The sequence below is a fragment of the Topomyia yanbarensis genome, chromosome 3 (assembly GCF_030247195.1).
Source record: "Topomyia yanbarensis strain Yona2022 chromosome 3, ASM3024719v1, whole genome shotgun sequence".
Taxonomy (NCBI): Eukaryota; Metazoa; Arthropoda; class Insecta; order Diptera; family Culicidae; genus Topomyia; species Topomyia yanbarensis.
In genome coordinates, this window is record NC_080672.1 from 237369032 (window position 1) to 237392485 (window position 23454).

At 38.6% G+C, this 23454-nt stretch overlaps 1 protein-coding gene across 7 annotated transcripts in view; it reads left to right on the forward strand.

The window, feature by feature from the left end:
- LOC131689708 (protein lifeguard 1-like) overlaps window positions 1–23454 on the forward strand; it is a 389259-nt gene that overhangs the window by 40325 nt on the left and 325480 nt on the right. For 2 of the 7 annotated variants that reach the window (XM_058974985.1, XM_058974983.1), the window contains exons 2-3: window positions 10059–10226; window positions 10300–10389. The exons of 4 other annotated variants lie outside the window; for them this stretch is intronic. The gene's annotated coding sequence lies outside the window, so the exon portion shown is untranslated. Of the gene's footprint in view, window positions 1–8437; window positions 8570–10058; window positions 10227–10299; window positions 10390–23454 lie in introns of those variants that run through there. One more of the 7 variants, XM_058974987.1, reaches the window with a different exon arrangement.

Here is a 23454-nt window from a genome sequence, read left to right on the forward strand (position 1 = left end):
CAAACACACTCCATAACAAATGCCTACTATGTGCAAATTTTTGCAGCAATCGGTTAAGTCGTTTGGGAGTTTATAAATCATGTACATACAATACATACAATACATATATATATATATATATATATATATATATATATATATATATATATATATATATATATATATATATATATATATATATATATATATATATATATATATATATATATATATATATATATATATATATATATATATATATATATATATATATATATATATATATATATATATATATATATATATATATATATATATATATATATATATATATATATATATATATATATATATATATATATATATATATATATATATATATATATATATATATATATATATATATATATATATATATATATATATATATATATATATATATATATATATATATATATATATATATATATATATATTCTAAAATTTTCTAACCAAAACATGACTCGTATTACTTACTATAAATCTTCTGAACATACTATTGACCTAAACTTAACCATTATCTCACAAAAATGTTTAGTTTGTGTGAATCATGTACTGATACACAACTATGCACTGCTAGGTCCAATGCAAAACGGACTCAGCCATCACTTCGTTAAAAGTTTCATAAATTCTTTTAACAAAGCCGAATTCACTAGCAGTCTTCGACAAAGTTGTTGGCAATTAAATGATCTTTCTTATTTTTACTTATAGTGTTAATACGATGCATACAGTGCACCTTGCGGCGAAAATGCGAGTTAATTGGTAAATCTCCATGTAAAAATCCCATACAAACTTCAGGCACGTTGGTCCGGTAGTTAGAATTGTCCCGTTTGCTTCAAATTTGGAGCAAGTACTCCTGGTGGGACTAGGAATCGACTCAGGCATGGACCGATAGGTGTCATTTTTTCCTGTCACTCTAATGTATATTCTGGTTTGATAGGGGAGCCCGGGGCTAGTTCGCGGTTGGGGTAAGTTGGCGGAATCCCTTTTTCTCTGTTTCTATTAGACATAGCACTGCCTCTTCTTGTGTAGCTCAAGTTATGTGAAACTCGTTATCCAATGTGTTTTTGTTGCATAACGATTTGTTTGGTGAAAGTTCCCAAGGTTTAGGGGTTTGACGGTATTGAAAACATCATCAAGCATCAATGGGTATTGCATTACGCCTCGATAGTGGTGCATCGAGGAGACCGAGAGGGCTTATGCGCCTTTTTTATGTTATATGTTGCTTCATACTCTGCACCTGCGCATACCAACGCTAAACCACTGGTCTACGCGGTGTCGTGGCCGACTGGAGGATCGACGTAGATTGACTTTTGCTGTGTGCCGTGTTTGCAAATATTGTTCTATTGGTGGTATTCGTGGACGGGGCTCACGGAGGGAGCCATTGTGTGTCCATTTATCGGTCGACTTCGTCGTCGTTCATATACCAATTAAATTAATTTAATAATTAAATTAATTTAATAAAGTAGAATAAGTAGAAAACTATTAATTGTAACTTTGTGATAATCGTAGTTTTTCGTACTAGTGTACAACTGTTATGTGCTAGTCGTATGTCTATCTATGTATGTATTCGTCTGAGTATTTGTGACAGTTGGATCAGGGAATGGATGCAGAATTGACGTATATGATAGAATAGTGGCTAATACTTCTGGTGATCAATCTGAGCATTTGGTTCTATTCATTCGGAAAAATCGGGTTGGATAAATTAGGTTAAAATAAATTTACCGACGCATGCGAGTCATACATTCCCGGCCAGCAAAGCATTATGAAAGTCTAACAGCATGCAATTGTAGTTAATGATAAATATACAACATTAGCTGCATTTAGACGTGTTCGATTGCATGTTACATATGTTTTTCTATTCTACTTCATTAGTCTGTTTCTTTTTTACATCTATTAGTTTGATTTTCCATTATTTATGTATACCAAAATAGTATTGTTCAATTCATACACTTCTAGTCAAGCTCTTTGCATCTTTTTTCTTTATTCGGCATGTTATGATTCCTTTTATTTGTATATCTCTACTATACGCTATCTATACTCATATAGGTACAAACGCTCGTGGCCTTCGCGATAACACAAACCTGGCCACAAACGCGACCATGCAATTGCAATAATCCACATATACTTACGCCCGCGATTTCGCCTACATGAATACACCCCGGTAGTTAAGTAAACGTGGCATCTTTAAATTTCCAAACGCGGTCTCAAACATTAACCCACCACTCGTGCGATCATGAAACGGTCACGTCCGAATGTTTTACCAGTCTGGACTAATGCCTTCAGTTGAACCAGTCAAAAAAGTGACGCTCATATTCACTAAACAACACGTTCCATGGTGGCATGACCTGGAACTCAAGTGATATGGGGAAACGGACTATCATCTGTACCATACACTAAAAATTAAGCTTCAAATTCACGGTCTGCGCGCGATCATACAAAAATACACACTACGTCATTATAAAATCGAAGTTATACACGCGAAGTCACACACACGTGACAAACACGTTAATATACAAATGCTTGAGCCCTTCGCGATCATCCCCGGCATCTACACCCGCGATCTAGTAAACATGATGGCATCCCAGTGATAAAGTGAATGTCTCAGCTCCTATAAATTTCCAAACGCGTTCTCAAGCGTGAACCTAAAAACTCCCGCACTCGCACGATCATGAATCGGTTACTTCCGGATGTTTCTATCCTTGATATCAGCAGACTAGGTCCATGCCTTCAATTGGATCAATTAAAAAAAAAGAAAGCTCTCGTATCCACTGGACACCACGTTACATGGCGGCATGACCGAGGACTTTAGTGATATGGGGTAACTTACTCCCCGTCATAATGTGAATTGTACACCAAAAACTAACTATCAGAATGAAGGTCCGCGTGACCATCCAAGAATGCTACACGGTTACAAAATCCAGTCTTGTATACGCGAAGTCACATGAACGCGAGCACACGTGACAAACACGTTAACGTACGAACGCTTAAGCCCTTCGCGATTAACAACGCACACCTACGTTCGCGATCGCGCAAACTTATTAACACCCCGGTAATAAGGAGAACGTTTTAGCACTGACGAAGATTCAAACGCTGTCTCAAACACGAACCTACAAACGTCTGTTTTCGCGAGCTCATGAATCGGTCACGTCCGGAAACCATTACTCTCTGTCCTAATAACTTAGGTCCATACATTCAGTAGGACCAAAAAAAATAAAGTACATATCCACTAGACAACACGTTCCATGGCGACATCACCAGGCACTCTAATGATATGGAAGATCTCACATTCTTTTAGCATCTTAGCAGTACACCAAAAAATAAAGTATTAGACTCACGGTCCGCGCGCGATTATCGAAGAACACACGCGAATATGCGAACGGCACACGGTTATAAAATAGAATTTATACACGCGAAGTTACATACACGTTAGCACACGCGACATACAAACGCACACGCGATCGAACACGTTAACTACAAATGCTCGAGCTCTTCGCGATGATACACGCGATCGCGAGTCCCTACGCCCGCACATACCTGAACCGTACAATGAATATCACATTCAGAATCGCCATTGCCTGTCTCGTCTGCAAATTGTAGTATGTGATTCTGACGGGGAGCCCTTCCGAGAACCTAGCTCTACAGCTCCAGTAGGACAACTCTCGAAAAAAAAATATTGATTTGTTTGGTGAAAGTTGTGGGTGATATCGAGCATACCAAGTAAACTTTCTAAACTTTAAATACTTTGTGTTATTTAGAGTGATTTTCAATCTATTTCCCAAATGATTATATTTTTAGATAGCGCGTGAAAATAGCTTTCCGTATCCGTACAGATATTGAATCTATCCACAAACTAAAGTTATTTTTTAAATAGTTTTTAATAAAATATGCGGTTGGGGTGAATTGGCGGTGTTGCACGGGGGGCGAGTTGGCGGTACTATTTACAGTGCCAAAAAAGACATCGAAAATTTCAATTTCTGGAATTCACTCCAAAGTAAGAAATTCTTTTTCTTGTGTACCTCTCCAATGTGGGAGACATTTATTCCGCTCAATTGCAAGCAGAATTTCGAAAATTTGCTTTTGAATAGGGAGTACGCGTCAAAGTCAAAATGCCGGGGTATTGAAACTGGAATATAATTGCAAATGTCGGTTAATATATGGTTTTCTCGAAAAGATATTCAGCACGTTCCAAAAGGACTCTTGAAGTAATTGAATCTCTATTTGATTGCTTAGTATTTGACGTATCCGCACATACCGCCATCTTACCCCGGGGCCAGGGTAAGTTGGCGGGTTTTCAGCGTCACGTATTTTTGTCTCTAAAAATGGAGAAAATGCATCAACACTTTAAAAAAATCAGAGATGTAGCCAACAGTCTGCTCTTTCATGCCGCGTGTTCTGTTTTGCAAGATCTACCTACATCAAAGCAGTAAAAATTGAAAACTGAAAACACCGCCAACTAGCCCCGGTCTCCCCTACTTATTGTTTTATCCAGCTCCGATAAAAGATCAAAAACATTACAAGGCAATTTCTTTTTCGTTTTAAAGAATACACTTAAGAGCTTGAACATTTTCAAGCGATGCCAAACATTCTTTGCGGGCACTAATTGCCAATTTATCTAATGTTCTTTTGTCCAGACTCTATACCTAGAGAGCTCTATCTCAAACGTGAAACTTATCCGCTCGATGCCCAACTTGATTTCATTATTGGAACCAGTCAAATGATGAAAGTAGTTTCTTGCATTGATGATATAGGATGCTTATTCTCTTTTAATTGTTTTAAGATAAACATTACACAGCTTCACAAAAAGTTTAATTACAGGTGATAAGGCAACATTCGTTCGTTCATTTGATACCAAAACATTCAATCGAGGTCGATATTTTATTGCAAATAATTGAGATTCGGAATATTTTTTGGACTGTTGAGTCTAGGTTGGTTGTTTTAGGTACAGAGAATGTTTATCTAGAAATTGGATGTGTCAGTGGATAACCTCTACTATCAATACCTGCACTCTTTGATTCAGTAATTTTCGCTCACTATCATTTTCTTATCGAGATATCAATCTCTGAATTTCATTTAAGTTTGAACTGAAACCCGAAGAACGAATTCTTAGTGATGTAAGAAAAAAATACCATCTAGATATTTTTCAGAGGTAAGAAACATGTTTACATTTCTTACAAAAGAAATGTATAGAATTCGCTCAAACTTTGACAACTTTTTCCGAGGACTGGAGGGCCAAGTCTCATATACCAATCGACTCAGCTCGACAAATTGTGACAATGTTATCGTGAGGTTAAAAAAGCTTCAAAAGCCTGGCTTGTTGTGTATTGGCACTTTGTTGGACTCACGACTCACGTTCGTGCCAAACCACTAAAAAAATTCCTTACTTTTTACGCTGTCCTTCCTGTCCCTGCTGCCCCTGTGTGTATGTGTGTGTAGGTATGTATGTGCACTAATGTCATGTAATTATCTCAGCAACCGCTGAACCGATTTTAACGAAATTAGTTTTAAATGAAAGGCCCAACATTGCCATTTGACACTATTATTTCTGCGTGATTCAAGGAATTCGATTCCGAAAACATATTGTGAATTTACTTAATAATTAATTAACTATTTCTCAAAATTAATAGCAAGTTTACTTCAAAGATAAAACAATGTGTAAATTCACTTCAAAGCGAAAATTTGTCCAGAGTTGATGTATTTATCCATTGGATTAAGCATTACGTTCAGTCGTGAGATAGACGTAGATAGAGATGCACAGATCACCAAATAATCCACCTAGTAGTGAGAAAATAGTTTTCTAACATAAATCATATTTATATTATACTCGTAGCACCACCGAGAGCAACTGTATTTTTGAATAACAAAATTCTAGTGAAAATTTATCTTCTTTTGCAAGATTTATGTCCTACTAATTATGGCGTAAAAATTATCATCTGTATAATATTGATGTAAGGAAGCAAAATTTCGCGCTATATACAAAAATAATGTCACAGCACTAACCATCATTTACCTTTCCTCACTTGTCGCCCCTCCCCACCCCCTATCACTCATCGTGTTCGTGGCAACTGTCACGACTCAGATCAATCCTGATATTTCCAAATCCATTTCCAAGATGTGTCATGAGAACTTTAACTATTCTGAAATATTTATTTAAATATTTCTTTTTTACTTTTTATTTCGACTATGTTAGTCAAATTTTTCTTTTTTTACGTTTTAACGACATTCAATTAGCTAGAGATTACTGGGTAGGGAAAGTTATGAAACTTAGAGCCATAGTACTCAAGTGAGAGCAAGGATGTGAAGTAAACAGATCGGAAAGCTAGAAGTGGCAGGGTCATTAGAACAGGTTTAATGTCATGCGGGCTTAATTTTTGCCTTCTGATAATGAGGGTCCAGCTTAGGCAGAATAACTACGAATCACCCGAGTTCACTATCATGTGTCCTGATAAAGGTAGACGTATCTATCTTTACCGTGACAACCGGCAAAAATTAAGCCACGCAAGATCACCACTGAGAACCTGTCGACGATTAGCATCAATCTTAATGATGATTGCTGCTGTTCATCTCTGTGTGCCTTTTGAATGCTGGGATAGATTTTTATTAGACTATTGCCACTATTCTTACAATCGTGGCGGGTTTGCTACTTTGTGTAAGGTAATGGCTGTGTCTACAGCGGCTACCCATCGCTGCCGATGGATTCCCATCAGTTTCCTTTTCTTTTTTCCTTTTTATTTCGACTATGTTAGTCAAATTTTTCTTTTTTTACGTTTTAACGACATTCAATTAGCTAGAGATTACTGGGTAGGGAAAGTTATGAATCTTAGAGCCATAGTACTCAAGTGAGAGCAAGGATGTGAAGTAAACAGATCGGAAAGCTAGAAGTGGCAGGGTCATTAGAACAGGCTTAATATCATGCGGGCTTAATTTTTGCCTTCTGATAATGAGGGTCGAGCTTAGGCAGAATAACTACGAATCACCCGAGTTCACTATCATGTGTCCTGATAAAGGTAGACATATCTATCTTTACCGTGACAACCGGCAAAAATTAATCCACGCAAGATCACCACTGAAAACCTGTCGACGATTAGCATCAATCTTAATGATGATTGCTGCTGTTCATCTCTGTGTGCCTTTTGAATGCCGGGATAGATTTTTATTAGACTATTGTCACTATTCTTACAGTCGTGGCGGGTTTGCTACTTTGTGTAAGGTAATGGCTGTGTCTACAGCGGCTACCCACCGCTGCCGATGGATTCCCATCAGTTTCCTTTTCTTTTTTCCTTTTTATTTCGGAGGGCCGAGTGTCATACACCATTCGATTCAGTTCGTCGAGATCGGCAAATGTCTGTGTGTATGTATGTGTGTGTGTATGTGTGTGTGTCATTTAAACTCACACAATTTTCTCAGAGATGGCTGAACCGATTTTCGCAAACTTAGTTTCATCTGAAAGGTATAACGCTCCCATAAGCTGCTATTGAATTTTTAGTTGATCCGACTTCCGGTTCCGGAGTTACAGGTTGAAGAGTGCGGTCACACAGCAAATTCCCATATAAACTGGTACCACCATGATGTTCAAATGATGTAAAACATATTAAAATTGATGTAAAATTACTCTAGTTTGCGGGTCTGGATCATTAATGATCAATCAAAGCAGCTTTGGCCACATTGGCCACCTATGACGGTTCATGACGCCCCCGGGGAACCCGCCAAGTTCCTAAGCTAATATCACACCCATTCCACAACGAATTCTCTACCGATTTTTACAAACTTGATTTCAAATGAAAGATACAGTAATGCCATTTACTGCTGCTGAATTTCATTCGGTTCTGACTCTTGCTTCCGGAGTTACAGGGGTGTTAGTAAGGATACACTGGAATTTCCCATATAAATCGGTACAATCGTAATACCTTAGAGGCTAAAAACTATTGAAATAGTCACCAAATTACTTCTAATCGCAGATCTAGATCACTGATTGTCAATCAAACATTCTTTGAATATATTGTCCACTATCGACGATTCCGGAAGTTCGGAATTCCGGGCATATTCCACAATTAAAGTCACATCGTTTCATCGGTGATGACTGAACCGATTTCCTCAAACTAAGTCTCAAATGGAAGGCAAAATATGCAGTTGAGTATTGCGCTCCACCCCTCCCCCCCCGCCTTGCCCTTACACCTCCCTCCTTCATCACACCCCTCCTCTTGGACCACCCTCACGCCCACATTTCCATCATCCACCCCGTATACCGAAATAAGATGAAGGATTTCTGACGCATCCTCCACTCCCACTCTACTAACCCCTACATGTTCAAACCCATTCTACCAACCTTTCCAAATTATAATCACATGAAGATAACATTGAATTCATGCTTATTAAGCTAATTAAATATTATTCTTTTGCCTTTCTTATATAGAAAGGTTATGCAATTGCTCCAAAAACCGACTTTCTAACCGAGGCCCGGAGGGCCGAGTCTCATATAACATTCGACTCAGTTCCCCGAGATCGCACAGCAAATCCCGATTCTAACGAATTCTGCGATGAATGTAAAAAGGTGAGTTTTTTTCTAAAATGTAAACACAACTGTTGAATTTGTAGATCTAGGTACCAACAGTCATTCAAAGTCTCTTTGGCCACACTGGCCACCATCGACGGATCCGGAAGCATCCAAATTCAAAATAACGGTTATATTGGTTTCTCGAAAATGGCTAGGCCGATTTGATCAACTTAGTCTCGAATGAAAGGTGTTGCGTCCCCGGAAACTGATATGAAATTTCATCTCCATCCGACTTCCGGAGTTACGGGTTGTGGAGTGCGATCACATAGAAAACTCCGATTCAAACCGATACCGCGATGAATGCAAAAAGATGCTCTTATATATACTTACCAAGTGTAATAAGAATGAAAGACATTTCCATAATGTTATATTGTACGAACCAGCTATTAAATCATAGTTTGGAGAAATGAAAAAGGCACAATTGCACCTCTAGGTGGATTAAAACAGGTTTTGCCTTTCTCATATAAAGAAAGGCTATGCAATCACTGTAAAAATCGACTTTTTAAACGAGGCCCGGAGGGCCGAGTGTCATACACCATTCGATTCAGTTCGTCGAGATCGGCAAATGTCTGTGTGTGTGTATGTATGTGTGTGTGTGTCATTTAAACTCACACAATTTTCTCAGAGATGGCTGAACCGATTTTCGCAAACTTAGAAGGAGTTAAGCTTTTGAAGATATGCCGAACAAGTTTGTCGAAGACCGCAAGACAATCCAACCAACCGTTAGAGTTATTAACGTTTAAAGTTGGATACTGCTGCTTAACATTCGCAAAGGGTGTACTCCGCTTATCTCATATATGTGACCCACATGCAAAGGTGGGGCAAGGTTAGGAAAAACTCATATATCTCTGAAACGACGAGAGATAGAAAGTTATGATGTTCCACAAAGTTGTAGAGAAATAAAAGGACTTTTTGGTTTCACTGGAAAGTTTCAGGATTTCTCCGCATGGTGGCAGTAATGAGCCAAGCGATTTAAAAGGAATGCTCCTATCCGTACAAAGCTAAGAGATAGAGCATTTGGATGTTCTACAAAGTTGTAGAGTAGCAAAAAATACTTTATTCTCTGATTTCAAAAATGCAAAATTCCACCACATGGTGGCGCCAGTGAGCAATTAATTTAAGGTAATTCGCCTATCTATACAATGATAAGAGATAGTTCAATCTGACGTTCTACGAAGTTGTAGAACATTTCAAAGGCTTTCGTGTATAAATATAATTTAGGCCCTATATTATCGAGAATGAATATATTTTGATACACCTTTTGAATGTTTTCTATTTTTTCCGCACAATATCGTTAGAGAATCAAACTAGTTTAAAGTAATACTCTTATTTCTTGTGCAGAGTTTCTTTTATTATACATAACATGTTACTGAGTTTTCTTAAGACTCTCAGGTTATAATAACATCTATATTCTTGACTTTCTTTGTAATCCCATTGATATTTCTCCTGTTGCCTCATTTATTAACCTTTTTTTAATTTTTTGAAGCAACTGTTGACTAATTCTACGAACGCTCTCTCCTCAAAGACGTCATGAACAGTGCCGCGCGTCAGTGCTCGTTGATTGCCTCCCGCAGAAGAAGCATACTCTATGCGCCGTGAACTCATTTAGACAGGCATTGGTTGCACGATTACAGGGCTGATATTTTGGTGATAGGTGAGAACTACTAGGGTCATTCGAATGCCGATTAGTGACTTTTTCATCATATCTGGTCTCATTTATAACTTAGGAATAGGGCTCAAAATATATTCTGTCACCTTACGCGGACTACTAGGCTTAAACACTACATTCCGCTAATAATGCAGCCTGGGATAAATACGTAAGTATGCTACAATCCAATTCGCGCTGTGCTTCTATTATAATCAGCATCCCCTATCACCTTTCAAACAAGCAAAGCGTGCATGTCAACTACGCTGCCTGTCCAGTCGGGGGTACATCACCAGATATTTGTATTTTGCTTTGTGGGACTATTCCAGCGAAGAAGGATTGTCTCGTGCTATAGCTGCAACATTGCTGCCGGCGCTCGTCGATCGCTCTGTCGTAGTAGAGACTGAACCGGCTGGGTAGTGTCATTTTGCTTTGTGCGTTTCATCGCGCATGTTGCTTGCTATCGCCGCAGAGATGTGGTGTATGTTGTAGCCGTTGGTGCTCGTTAGTCGCCTCGAGACGTGCCATGTGCTGCGAACCCAACTCAATTGATATTGGTTATACGAGTATGGCACTGATACTTCGGCAGTAAGCAAAGGGTGCTAGGGCAATTTGAATGCCGGATGGAAAATAGTCAAATTAGATTGCAAATTCTTAGCTCGATCTCTGAAACTATATTTTTGCACCTACTGTTTAAATTTTACATGGGATTTTGCGCGGGAAAATAAACTTTCATAATAATTCCTCCAGGAGTTGCCCATTGCTTCATAAAAATAAATCGTTATGTGACATTTATAGGAAATTTTACAAAGAAACAAAGTCTCAAAAACTACGAAACGATCTGACGCTTGTGCAAAAAGTTATTAAGCTGAAACCGATTGATGCTCTGACGATTGATAAAATATTCATTTTTTCTAGCACCACTGCTGTTGGTTGTCCAATTATACGCAATTTAGTTTTAATCCTCTCTTAACGTGTCTAAATCATTTATCTATACTGTCTGGCCACCTTGCAAGGGTTTTGAGAGATAAATTGAGACTTCTTTTGTACATAATAAGAGAAAGTTAAACATTTTGTATATAATTAGACTGTCATCAGCAATGATGCTATGAAAAGTGAAATTTTCATCGATCTTCAGAGCACCAATCGGTTTTTGATTAATAACTTTTTTAACAAGCCTCAGATTGTTTCGCGGTCTTCTAGACTTTATTTCCTTGATAAATTTCCTATAAAAATCAGATATCTACTTATTTTTAGGAAGTAACGGACGACTCTTGGAAGAATTATTTTGCAAAAGACGATTTCCTTATACGAAATCCCATGTAAACTTTAAACAGTGGGCGCAAAAATATAGTTCCACCGATCGAGCTAAAACTTTGCAGAGGGAGCTAAATGGATCCTAATAAGTTACTCTGAGCAAAATTTTATTTTTTTCATATAACCATGTCTCACTCTAATGGTCAATTTTTCATCACATCTGGTACCACACATAACTTCCAAACTGGACAATACAAATCAATACTTTGGAACGGTAGTCCATGTGAGATCATGAAAACATGGATTACCATTCCAAAGTACTAAGTAACTCAACAGTGACATTATTTTAAGGACCCCAAAGTAGGCTAATTAAATACCAATACCGCGGCGGAACCCTTTATACAATGAAGCTCCATTTTTATCGTGACTAACGACTTACCTTTCAATATACGGGCCCTTTTAAAAATTTCGGTAGGAAAGTCGTGTATGGTTTGGTACGCTTATATCTATTGCTGTACTGCATATAATTAATAATTTGTTTTGCCATTTTGTCGAAAATAAGTTCAACAATGTTGTCATAACGAAAAACTGTTTTGAAAAATTATACGAAAACTGCTCGGAAATGGCGAAAAATTTCAGCTCATCTCGGTCAGACCCATCAATATGATGCACCAACCGAACACTTAAATGATGAAAAATTTTGAATATAGGTGCACTGTAGATTTGTTTCATTTTGTGTTGAACTGTTTAGAGCGTACAGGGTCCTCAAAGGGCTGTACAATATCGAGAAGGAATTATTTGTGAGCTGAACACGGCTGGTGGATGAATCTGTTTGTGTTAGCAGAAGCAATTATTTTCATTTCTGATTAGAGGGTACCATGCACGATGAAAACCAGATTTTAAAACATTGCTCTCCGGCGTGACCATTTTCCAGGATGGTGTGTTGCTTGATATCCATGTCATTCTGCCGTCAGGCGTTGGCAGGCGAAACAGTGCCGAGAAAACCTACCCTTTTCAGAACGACCATTGATGATGAGTTTTGATTTGATATTCCTTCTCTCTCTTTTGTTGGCGCATCATATTTTTTTAAATTATGCTACGTCTTCCTTGAAAACACACACTTTCCTAACCATTGGTTTGTTTTATTATGAAAGACACAATAGGTAGGCCATGCTGGTTTCTTGGGAGACATAATAATGGTTGAGGTCTGGAAGCATAGATCAAGTTCTGCGGACGACCTTCGTTGCAAACTGCTTTCGGGGAGCTTTCCATCCGGTGGATTTACGAACTGTTTGGCACGGGTCATAGCACTAAAAATTCTACTCCGCTACTGCCGATGCTAGCTAGTGGCATAACGACGGTCAAATGAGTGATGAGGAAAACCGACCGACCGTTGTATAGTCGCGCGAATATGCACTAGTATCGCTCACTCGTTTTCGCTTCATGTGTCTTTCCATTTCTTTCTGCTACTAATACTAGTATGAACAAAATGGCCTTTCCCTCACCTTCCATCCAGTGACCAGTATTGCCACACTGCTTTTCACAATAGCCTTCCAACAATATTTTCAGCAAATGTTGCAGATTGGAGAAAAAAAAACATTTAGAAATTCCAAAAATATTCCCAAAACCTATGTAGGGTAATTTCGATTGAGATGCCGCACTCTCTATATCTCGTATATAGGGTCAATTTTATACGGCAATATGATATAGTGAGTTTGTCTTTCGGGGAACTACAACACTAGAGTTGTAAAATAATCCTTATTATTAACTCACGAAAATTGTATTAATGATTTTGTGCGTCCAGTTGCATCATGCCCAAGTAATAACTGAAGTTTTATACCACGCTACAAGTGCAATCTAAGTTTTATCAGTGATTATAAAACTATCATAAAACCACAATTGTTACTAGGGTGGAGCGCCGAAAATTTTTCAGCACCACATTAAAATTTAGTTTTTCTTAAATCGTTCGATTGTTTTTGTGAATCATGTATCGGTTGAATAGCTGGGACCTTTTAGAAGGCATTCTGATCATGAGCACGGTCGGAAAATATCGTCGTGCGGCATCTCTACCATACAATTGGGAGAAATGCCCATCAAAATTACGAGTGATATGCCGCACTCGATGGCGGAGGATACGTAGCTTATAATGTCTCGTAATGTCATTTAATGATAATTTGCGTCAGGTATGGGTTCTGGATAAGGTATATCCACAATCCACAGTGACATGTAGGATTATGAATAAATTATCTATATATTTAAACAAGCGATATGTATCTGAGTAATAGTTACTTCGGTTTATTCTTTAAAGTTTCAGACACTGGCATCAACGAGAGGTAAAAATACTTTTGTTCACTATTTTTCAGTTTGTGATCACGGTGCGACGCCTCACCCGCAGAGGCGGCATCTCTCCCGCAATGATCTTTTTTAAAAATGTTCATTGAAATTTTATGATTTTTTTTTCATGTCAAATTTCATCATATATTGAATGATTTACTTTGATACAAGACCGGTTTTTAGAAATGTGCGGCATCTCTCCCCAAATTACCCTATGCACAGAAGACGGCAAAGGAGTATACACATTGTTTTGCCATAATATTTCAATAAAATTCAAACAGTATTTCCACAGAGAATATTAACATACTAACTCCAGAAGTAGCTATTTTCTTTTCAAAGTAAATAAGTAATTAAACCAAACATGGATGGGTAACGTCTGTGACACATCGGACATCTTGTTTGAAATCTAGTGATATTCAACAGAATCTTTAGATTGGAAAAAACATGTTTGAATGGAAATTTTCAAATTATTCTTTATTATAATTTTAGTAATTCGGAAAAGAACTATTGATGATTGTGCTGAGTTTAAAGATCGTTGGATGCTGAAGAATTCTCAGCATGATATCATTGGTGTTGGTGTAGGTTATTAACCAGTTATAATTGTATCATGTGTTGTGTGTTGCAGATTTCAAATTAAACCACTGGATCAATCAAATGAAAAAAATATGAAAAGTCCGAAATATATCTCCCACTTTCTACATTCATGTTTTTTTACCATACAAAATAACCCTGATCAGCGCCAAAACTTTTTAAAATGTCCGAAGTAAGGTCATGACACTCCGGTTATGTCACAGACATTACCCACCCGTCTTTTTTATGTTTATTACCTTCACCAACAGGCCCCTTGGCCCCAATGGTGGTTGCTTAAACTAATATAATATAATTTTTATTCAAACAAAAATTCAGAACAGTTTAGAAGGAGCCCCAAACTACTGGTAAAGTTTGGTTTTGTTCTGCTCCACAGTCGTTAATCGTTAGAAAAATTCGGTGGTCAAAAACACTTCAAAGCCTCAAGGGAAATTTTTATTTAAAAAAATGTTCCCAAAATTTGGTTCTTCAGAACATTCATTTTACATTATAGATATTTTTGGAGGGACGGATATAGAAAAAAATTTCGGGAGGGTTTGTGAAATTTCGATTCGATGCCTTTGACTTCTAGTCTGCCTTTGGCGTTTTGGACAGTACGTTATCATCAAACTTCCACCAAATCGAATTTCTGGCCACGCCACTGACTCCAAGTAAGTAGAAACAAAGTCGTTCAACACTCGTCCCCAAGAAACTTCTTCGAATACTGCCTATCAATTATAATACATTGAAACCCGTTTTGATCAGGCCCCGATTTAGTCTGCCCCCATTTTATCAACCTCATGTTTGATGGACTCTAGCAGACGAGCAAGGCTGAACGCTATTGAGAGTATGAACTTTAAATTGATTCAAAAAAACTTTTTTCGATTTTCGGGCTTAGCACAACATATATTTATTTAACCTCTTTGGGAAAATTTAGTTTTCCCCACGCAATACATTGATGGAAGAATTTGGATATGTTGTCAATAGAGCAATAATTCGTTTGTATGTCTATTTTATGGGCCATTTTCCGCTTATTCATTTATTGGGTTTAGCATTTGAGATTTCAAGCACTGATGTTGTCCTATGCTGATTTGAACGATTCTCTGAGTCTTGCCACTATCCCATGTAGTATGTGTTATCAAAAACATCGCGAAGCATCAAGTTATAAATGTTCTCTATCTATATTATATACGAAGAGAGTGATAAGTGTTATACAAAATGTATCATCTCACTGTTAGGTGGATTAAAAACGTTTTTATATGAAAGTTCTCATAACTTCGAAACGAAAAAAGTTTAGTAGTCAGTTAATGTTTTAAAGCAAATTATGCGCCCTAAAATAATCTTCAAGTTGTCCAAAGGGTACTTCAGTAAAAAAAAAACAACAAAAGTTTTTTAACCTTTCGGAAGTCGCTCAAGTGGTCGCGAGCAGCCGCTGGTGCGCCAACACAGTTTTGCTAGCTTTACTAGCTGGCGGAAGGTTACAGAACACCCTGAAGCTTACATTTGGTTTTCTCGTGCAATGAAAATTACAAAAGCTAGAGCTTGCATGTCTTCAGCAAATTTGTTTAAAATGTGTTTCTCTACAACTTCTACATCGAACACTAAAGTTCTATCTTGAACCGTTTAAAAGTTCAATTTTAAAAATTGCTAAAATTAGAATCACCCTAGCATCTGTTTAAACAAAAAGAAGGGCATTGCAAAGCACAACAACTTTGCCAAACATGTTGTAAGGCTAAGTCATTTAATTCTAGCAAAATGTTAAAAGTGCTGCTGATTTCACATTCTAGACCACTGTGTTGTGGGAGCATATTGAATGATATTCTACACAGTATTAGAATCTGGACAAACGTCTTCTTTCGATTTCGAATTCTTCTGCATGTGTTCCAAAGAGTACCCAAAGAGGTGTCTCTTGACAAGTCATCCACAAAGTGTCTCAAAAAACTGTTCATTTTAACACGGCGTAAACTGTCAATTTGCTTTGCCAAATAGTATATTTTTCAAATAACTTACAGGTATCAACTTGGCGCAAAATGAAATTCTTTAGCAGCGATTTGTTTAGTTTCATATACATCATGCGGCCTAATTTAAATTTTTATAACGAGACACGATAGCCTTTGAAATACTCTACAACTTCGTAGAACATCAGATTGCACTATCTCTTACCATTGTATAGATAGGCGTATTACCTTGAATTAATTTTGCTCACTGGCGCCATTATGTGGTAGAATTTTGCATTTTTCAAATGAGAGAATAAAGTATTTTTTGCTACTCTACAACTTTGTAGAACATCCAAATGCTCCATCTCTTAACGTTGTACAGATAGGAGCATTCCTTTTAAATTGCTTGGCTCATTACCGCCACCATGCGGAGAAATCCTGAAACTTTCCAGTGAAACCAAAAAGTTCTTTTATTTCTCTACAACTTCGTGGAACATCATAACTTTCTATCTCTCGTCGTTTCAGAGATATATGAGTTTTTCCTAACCTTGCCCCACCTTTGCATGTGGGTCACATATATGAGATAAGCGGAGTACGCCCTTTGCGAATGTTAAGCAGCAGTATCCAACTTTAAACGTTAATAACTCTTTAACGGTTGGTTGGATTGTCTTGTAGTCTTCGACAAACTTGTTCGGCATATCTTCAAAAGCTTAACTCCTTCCTAGGTCCGTGTTCGAAAGTTTACAGCGACCTCTAGGGGCGATAATGTGAACTGTGGGTGTTTCCCCATACATTTTGGCCAAAAATCCCATACAAACTTTAAGCTCGTTGGGGGAGGGGTTAGGGTTAACCGATTTCACTCAAATTTGGACAGTATCATTTTTTCATGATTTGGAACGACGCTAGGGGGTGTAGATTATAATTTCAAAAATGGTCGTTTTATTGTCACCCTATTGGCCACCTATGACGGTTCATGAAGCCCCCTGGGGAACCCGCCAAGTTCCTAAGCTAATATCACATTCATTCCCCAACGAATTCTCTACCGATTTTTACAAACTTGATTTCAAATGAAAGATACAGTAATACTATTGACTGCTGCTGAATTTCATTCGGTTCTGACTCTTGCTTCCGGAGTTACAGGGGTGTTAGTAAGGATACACTGGAATTTCCCATATAAATCGGTACAATCGTAAAACCTCAGAGGCTAAAAACTATTGAAATGGTCACCAAATTACTTCTAATCGCAGATCTAGATCACTGATTGCCAATCAAACATTCTTTGAATATATTGTCCACTATCGACGATTCCGGAAGTCCGGAATTCCGGGCATATTCCGCAATTAAAGTCACATCGTTATTCGGTGATGACTGAACCGATTTTCTCAAACCAAATCTCAAATGGAAGGCAAAATATGCAGTTGAGTATTGCGTCGCCGCCCCTCCCCCCGCCTTGCCCTTACACCTCCCTCCTTCATCACTCCCCTCCCCTTGGACCACCCTCACGTCCGCATTTCCATCATCCACCCCGTATACCGAAATAAGATGAAGGATTTCTGACGCATCCTCCACTCCCACTCTACTAACCCACCATTCCCTCCACTTTCAAACCCATTTCACCAACATTTCAAAATATAATCACATGAAGATAACATTGAACTCATTCTTTATTCTTTTGCCTTTCTCATATAGAAAGGTTATGCAATTGTTCCAAAAATCGACTTTCTAACCGAGGCCCGGAGGGCCGAGTCTCATATAACATTCGACTCAGTTCGCCGAGATCGCAAAATATCTGTGTGTATGTGTGTGTGTATGTATGTATGTATGTATGTATGTGTGTATGTGTGTATGTATGTATGTATGCATGTATGTATGTATGTATGTGTGTGTATGTGCGGATTTGTTAACAAAATGTCCACATCGGTTTCTCGGAGATGGCTGAACCGATTTTTACAAACTAAGATTCAAATGAAAGGTATAATATTCCCATAGATTGCTATTGAATTTCATTTTCAACCGACATCTTGTTCCGGATTACGTGTTGAAGAGTATGGTTACAAAACAAAATTTGTTGATTTTTCCACATCGGTTTCTCGGAATTTTCTGAACCGATTTTGACAAACTTGATTTTAAATGAAAGGTCCATCAGCTGCTGTTGAATTTTGTGTGGATCCGAGTTCTGGTTCCTGAATTACAGGGTGATACGTACGATCACGCAGCAAATCCCGATTCTAACGAATTCTGCGATGCATGTAAAAACGTGAAATTTTTTTCCAAAATGTAAACACAACTGTGGAATTTGTAGATCTAGGTCACCAACAGTCATTCAAAGTCTTTTTGGCCACACTGGCCACCATCGACGGATCCGGAAGCATCCAAATTCAGAATAACGGATATATTGGTTTCTCGAAAATAGCTATACCGATTTGATCAACTTAGTCTCAAATGAAAGGTGTTGCGTCCCCGGAAACTGATATTAAATTCCATCTCCATCCGACTTCCGGCTTCGGAGTTACGGGTTGTGGAGTGCGATCACATAGAAAACTCCGATACCGCGATGAATGCAAAAAGGTGCTCTTATATATACTTACCAAGTGTAATAAGAATGAAAGACATTTCCATTATGTTATATTGTACGAACTAGCTATTAAATCATAGTTTGGAGAAATGAGAAAGGCACAATTGCACCTCTAGGTGGATTAAAACAGGTTTTTTAAAAAGTGTTTGATACATTTTCTCCTTTTTTAGAGACAAAAATATGTGACGCGGAAAACCCGCCAACTTACCGCGGCCCCGAGGTAAGTTGGCGGTATGTGAGGATCAGAGGGGGAACAACTTGACAGCTCCTATACAAATCGTTGAAACCACTTTATTTGGGTCTGTGGGTCTAAAATGGCGGATCAATTTTTATTCAAGAACAATTTCTAAAAAAAGCGTAAACTTGTTCACAGTGAAAATTTTCTTGTTCAATTTTTTTTTACTTTCGATAATTCATTTTTGAAGACTTTTTGGGTGTTTGGTGTTGTTTTGTTATAAAAATGCATCTTTGTTCCGATGCATTATTTTTAAATGATTCATTATTTTTTGGAATCAGCATACAAACAAGCGGCGCTTATACTAGTTAGTGAGCACCTTTATTTAGTCTTAAGATATTAGGTAGTAATATTTGTATTGTAATGTAAAAAACACACACAATGATACTGGACTGTTTTGCTCCCTCCCCGATAAAAAATGAACTGTCATCACTTCTGAATTTCGTGGAAACCTTTGCACCGTACATGTTGCAGCACCTATCAGTTAGATGCTCTACCTTCAGAAATCAACAGTCGAAGTCAATCATGCCTTTGTTAAATGCGAAGTGAAAAATGATAATCATAAAACTAAATGTATTTAAAGATTAACGATAAACTTTCGAGAATTGTCATATGCGAAAGATATTTCAAGGGCAATGGGAGAGGAAAAAGTTCACACTAGAAATCAAATCAAATCATGCATTTTATATTTTATATTCGGCACAATTTGTAATCCTTAACTTGTTTGTATTTATCTTAAATTATTACGCTGTTTTGAAATGATCATCTTGATAATCTCTTCCGAATATAAATAAAGAAAACAAGTTCGTAAAAGACGTCACGAAATTATTTTCTCGCATAGAAATTTACAGTATCGCAATTAGTGGACGGCGTTCTATGGTGGCGACATCATTCGAAACACGGTGGTTTCAAGCAACTTAGGCTAAACGTCAAGTTGCGGGAGGGTTGGTGAGGATATGCCAAAAACGAAGCAATTAAATGAAGATTCAATTACCTCAAGGGTCATTTTGGAATGTGCTGAATGTCTTTTCGAGAAAACTGTATATTAACCGACATTTGCTATTATATTTCAGTTTCAATACCCCGGCATTTTGACTTTGACGCTTACTCCATTCAAAAGCAAATTTTCGAAATTTTCCGTGTAATTGGCTGGAATAAATGTCTTCTACATTGGCGAGATACACAAGAAAACGATTTTTTTTACTTTGGAGTGAATTCCAGAAATAAAATTTTTTGATGACTTTTTTGCACTGTAAATAGTACCGCCAACTTGCCCCGCGTGCAGCACCGCCAACTTACCCCAACCGCAACTTTTGTTTGTGGATAGATGTAATATCTAGACGGGTACTGAAAGCTCTTTTCACGCGCTATCGAAAAATATAATCATTCAGGAAATAGATTGAAAATCACCCTAAATACCGCAAAGTATTTAAAATTTAGAAAATTTACTTGGTATGCTCGAAAACACAATATCGCCCACAATTTCAACAAAACAAAATGTTTTGCAACAAAAACACATCGGATAATGTGTTTCACATTACTTGAGGTACACAACGAGAGACAACGCTTTATTTTTAATAGAAACGGAGAAAAGAGGCTTCCGCCAACTTACCCCAATCGCCAACTAGCCCCGAGCTCCCCTACTGAGTGTTTGCATATACTATAATCACGGAGATCCTTGGGTATTTCGAATTGGGTAATATGGTTGTTTGAAGACAAAAATGTTGAAAAGAGACATCCCACGTGCACTTTTTTGTATACTTTTCAAATCTCTACTGAATTTTGAATTAAACTAAAGGTGATCCTGGGAGCTACACGATGAGACGGATGACGAATCTCGTCAGCGACGATGTCGGTAGAGCTGGCGGAAACAACGATGTCCAAAAAGTAATTTCAACCTCACTCAGAGGAAACGAGCGAACGTAAAGGGATAATAAATGAAACGCGTGTAATTCGACTGGTTGTTCAAGTTCAAGTGTGTAATTCGTATAGTATAGGTACATTTATAGGTAGGAAAAGTTTGTAGTAACGTTTGGTAATGTCTGGGGGTGTCCAAAAGTTTTATTGGTTGAGTGTTGTAGCGAGTTAACCAACATGCCGGCCAGCATTGAAAGACACTTTCAAACAAATCACCAAGCTTCTCCTTGCTCAGTGGGTGGTGATGCTGATGCCGTAACTGCAGGGTTGTTGTGATGACCGTGTTGTTCAATTGGTAGTGGGCAAATTTCGGTAATTGCCCTCCTGTAACTTCCGTTTGCAGTCCATGGACCACACGAACGTGTCCATCAGGGCCGAGAAACACCTTCTCGACTCGACCAAGATTCCAGCGCATTGGTGGAACGTTGTCCTGTTTCATCAGAACCATATTCCCAACCTCGATGTTTGGTATGACAGTCGGACACTTCTTTCGATTCTGTAATTGACCAATGTAATCACGTGACCAAGCTTTCCAGAAATTTTGAAGCCGTTGTTGCATTTTCTGGAATGAATTGAGACGATTAATAGGGATGTCACAAAGATCCGGCTCTGGGAGAGAATATAAAGATTCTCCCACAAGAAAATGCCCAGGAGTGGGGGCAATGATATCTGCTGGATCTGATGAGAGCGGGGATAGTGGACGGGAGTTCATGATTCCCTCTATTTGAATTATCAGCGTGTTGAAATCTTCCATCATAAGTAATGTGTCCTTCATCACCCGATAGAGATCGTATTTGAAAGTCTTTACTGCGGCCTTCCACAAGCTGCCGAAGTGTGGTGACCGAGCTGGGCTGAAGTGGAAGTCGATACCTGTTTCGGTACAGTGTACTGCGACTTCGTCTGAGCGATGCATTGTGTTGAATTGCAACCGAAGATCCTGAAGCAGGCTATTTGCTCCCACGAATGTACGTGCGTTGTCGCAATAAATGTCAGCTACGCGACCGCGACGACCGACGAGACGCTTTAGTGAGTTTATGAATGCGGCTGACGTCAGACTATACACCATCTCGATGTGGACTGCCTTCGACCACATGCAGATGAATATTGCGACGAATATTTTTAACGACGAACCGCGACGACTAGGTGGTTCCACGAAAAATGGCCCGCAATAGTCGACGCCACACGAGACGAACGCGCGCGACGGTGGAACCGCAGGTAGTTGGCCCATAATCAGCCTAGTAGTGTTCGGCTTGCAGCGGAAACACACCAGGCATTCTCGTACCACCTTCTTTGCAATATCTCTCCCCCTGATTGGCCAGATTCGTTGCTGCATCGTCGATAAGAGCAGTTGTGGACCTGCGCGGAGCATCCGTAGGTGTGTTGCTCTTGCTATGAGAAGCGGATGATGTGCATTTTTCGGCAGGATCATAGGGTGCTTAGTGTCGAATGAAGCATTAAGTTCTTGGAGACGTCCGTTAACTCGGAGAATACCGCCTACATCTAAAACAGAATTGCGATCTTTGAATGGTGATTTCAACGATATTAGCTTTTGTACTGATCCTTTGTGGTTTTGCAAATAAACGAATCTCTGACGAAAAATAATGTGCTTGTGTTTGTTTAATCAGAAGCTGTAGAGCGCTATCGACTTCTGTGCATGAAAGCGAACCAATACGACGATTTTCAGGGCACTTGGTACGACAATTAAGAGCGAACCGCACAATCCAGGCAACCTTTCGCTGCAGGGGAGAGAGTGTGGAATGCTGCTCGATGAGTTCAAGTGCAGCTGAGTTTATAGTAGCTACTACCACCACCGTTTGGCGAGCTTCGAGCTCCCGCGTTTGCAAGTGGAGTGATGAGAGCTGAATGCAGTTTGGTGGCCAATGTTCCGGTTCGGTGCAGATAAAGCGTGGGCCGTGCCACCAGATTTCGTCATCAACCAACTTGGATGGAAGAACGCCACGGGAGATCCGGTCAGCTGGATTAAGATCGGTTGGTACGTGGCGCCAGCAGTTTCCCCTAGTAAGTCTGTGAATTTCAGCAATCTTATTCGACACAAACACTTCCCAAGTCGATGATGATGAGGCGAGCCAATGTAGTACTATCGTGGAATCTGTCCAATATATCACTGGACAGTTTAATTTTGTTGATTCCAAAACGAACTCTGCTAACTGCGCTGCGAGAACAGCCGCGCATAATTCCAGTCTGGGAGTGGATAATTTTGTTAGAGGACTGACTCGTGATTTTGAGATGAGCAGATTGCTCTTCGAATTAAAGTCAGCATTCGTTGTCTTCTCATATATGCAGCTTCCGTATGCGCGATCGGATGCATCGGCGAAACAGTGAAGACTAGTGACCCTGTGATGATCCACGAGAACCCGTCTCTGCTCAGTCAAAAAGGGCAAGTTGCTGGCTGAC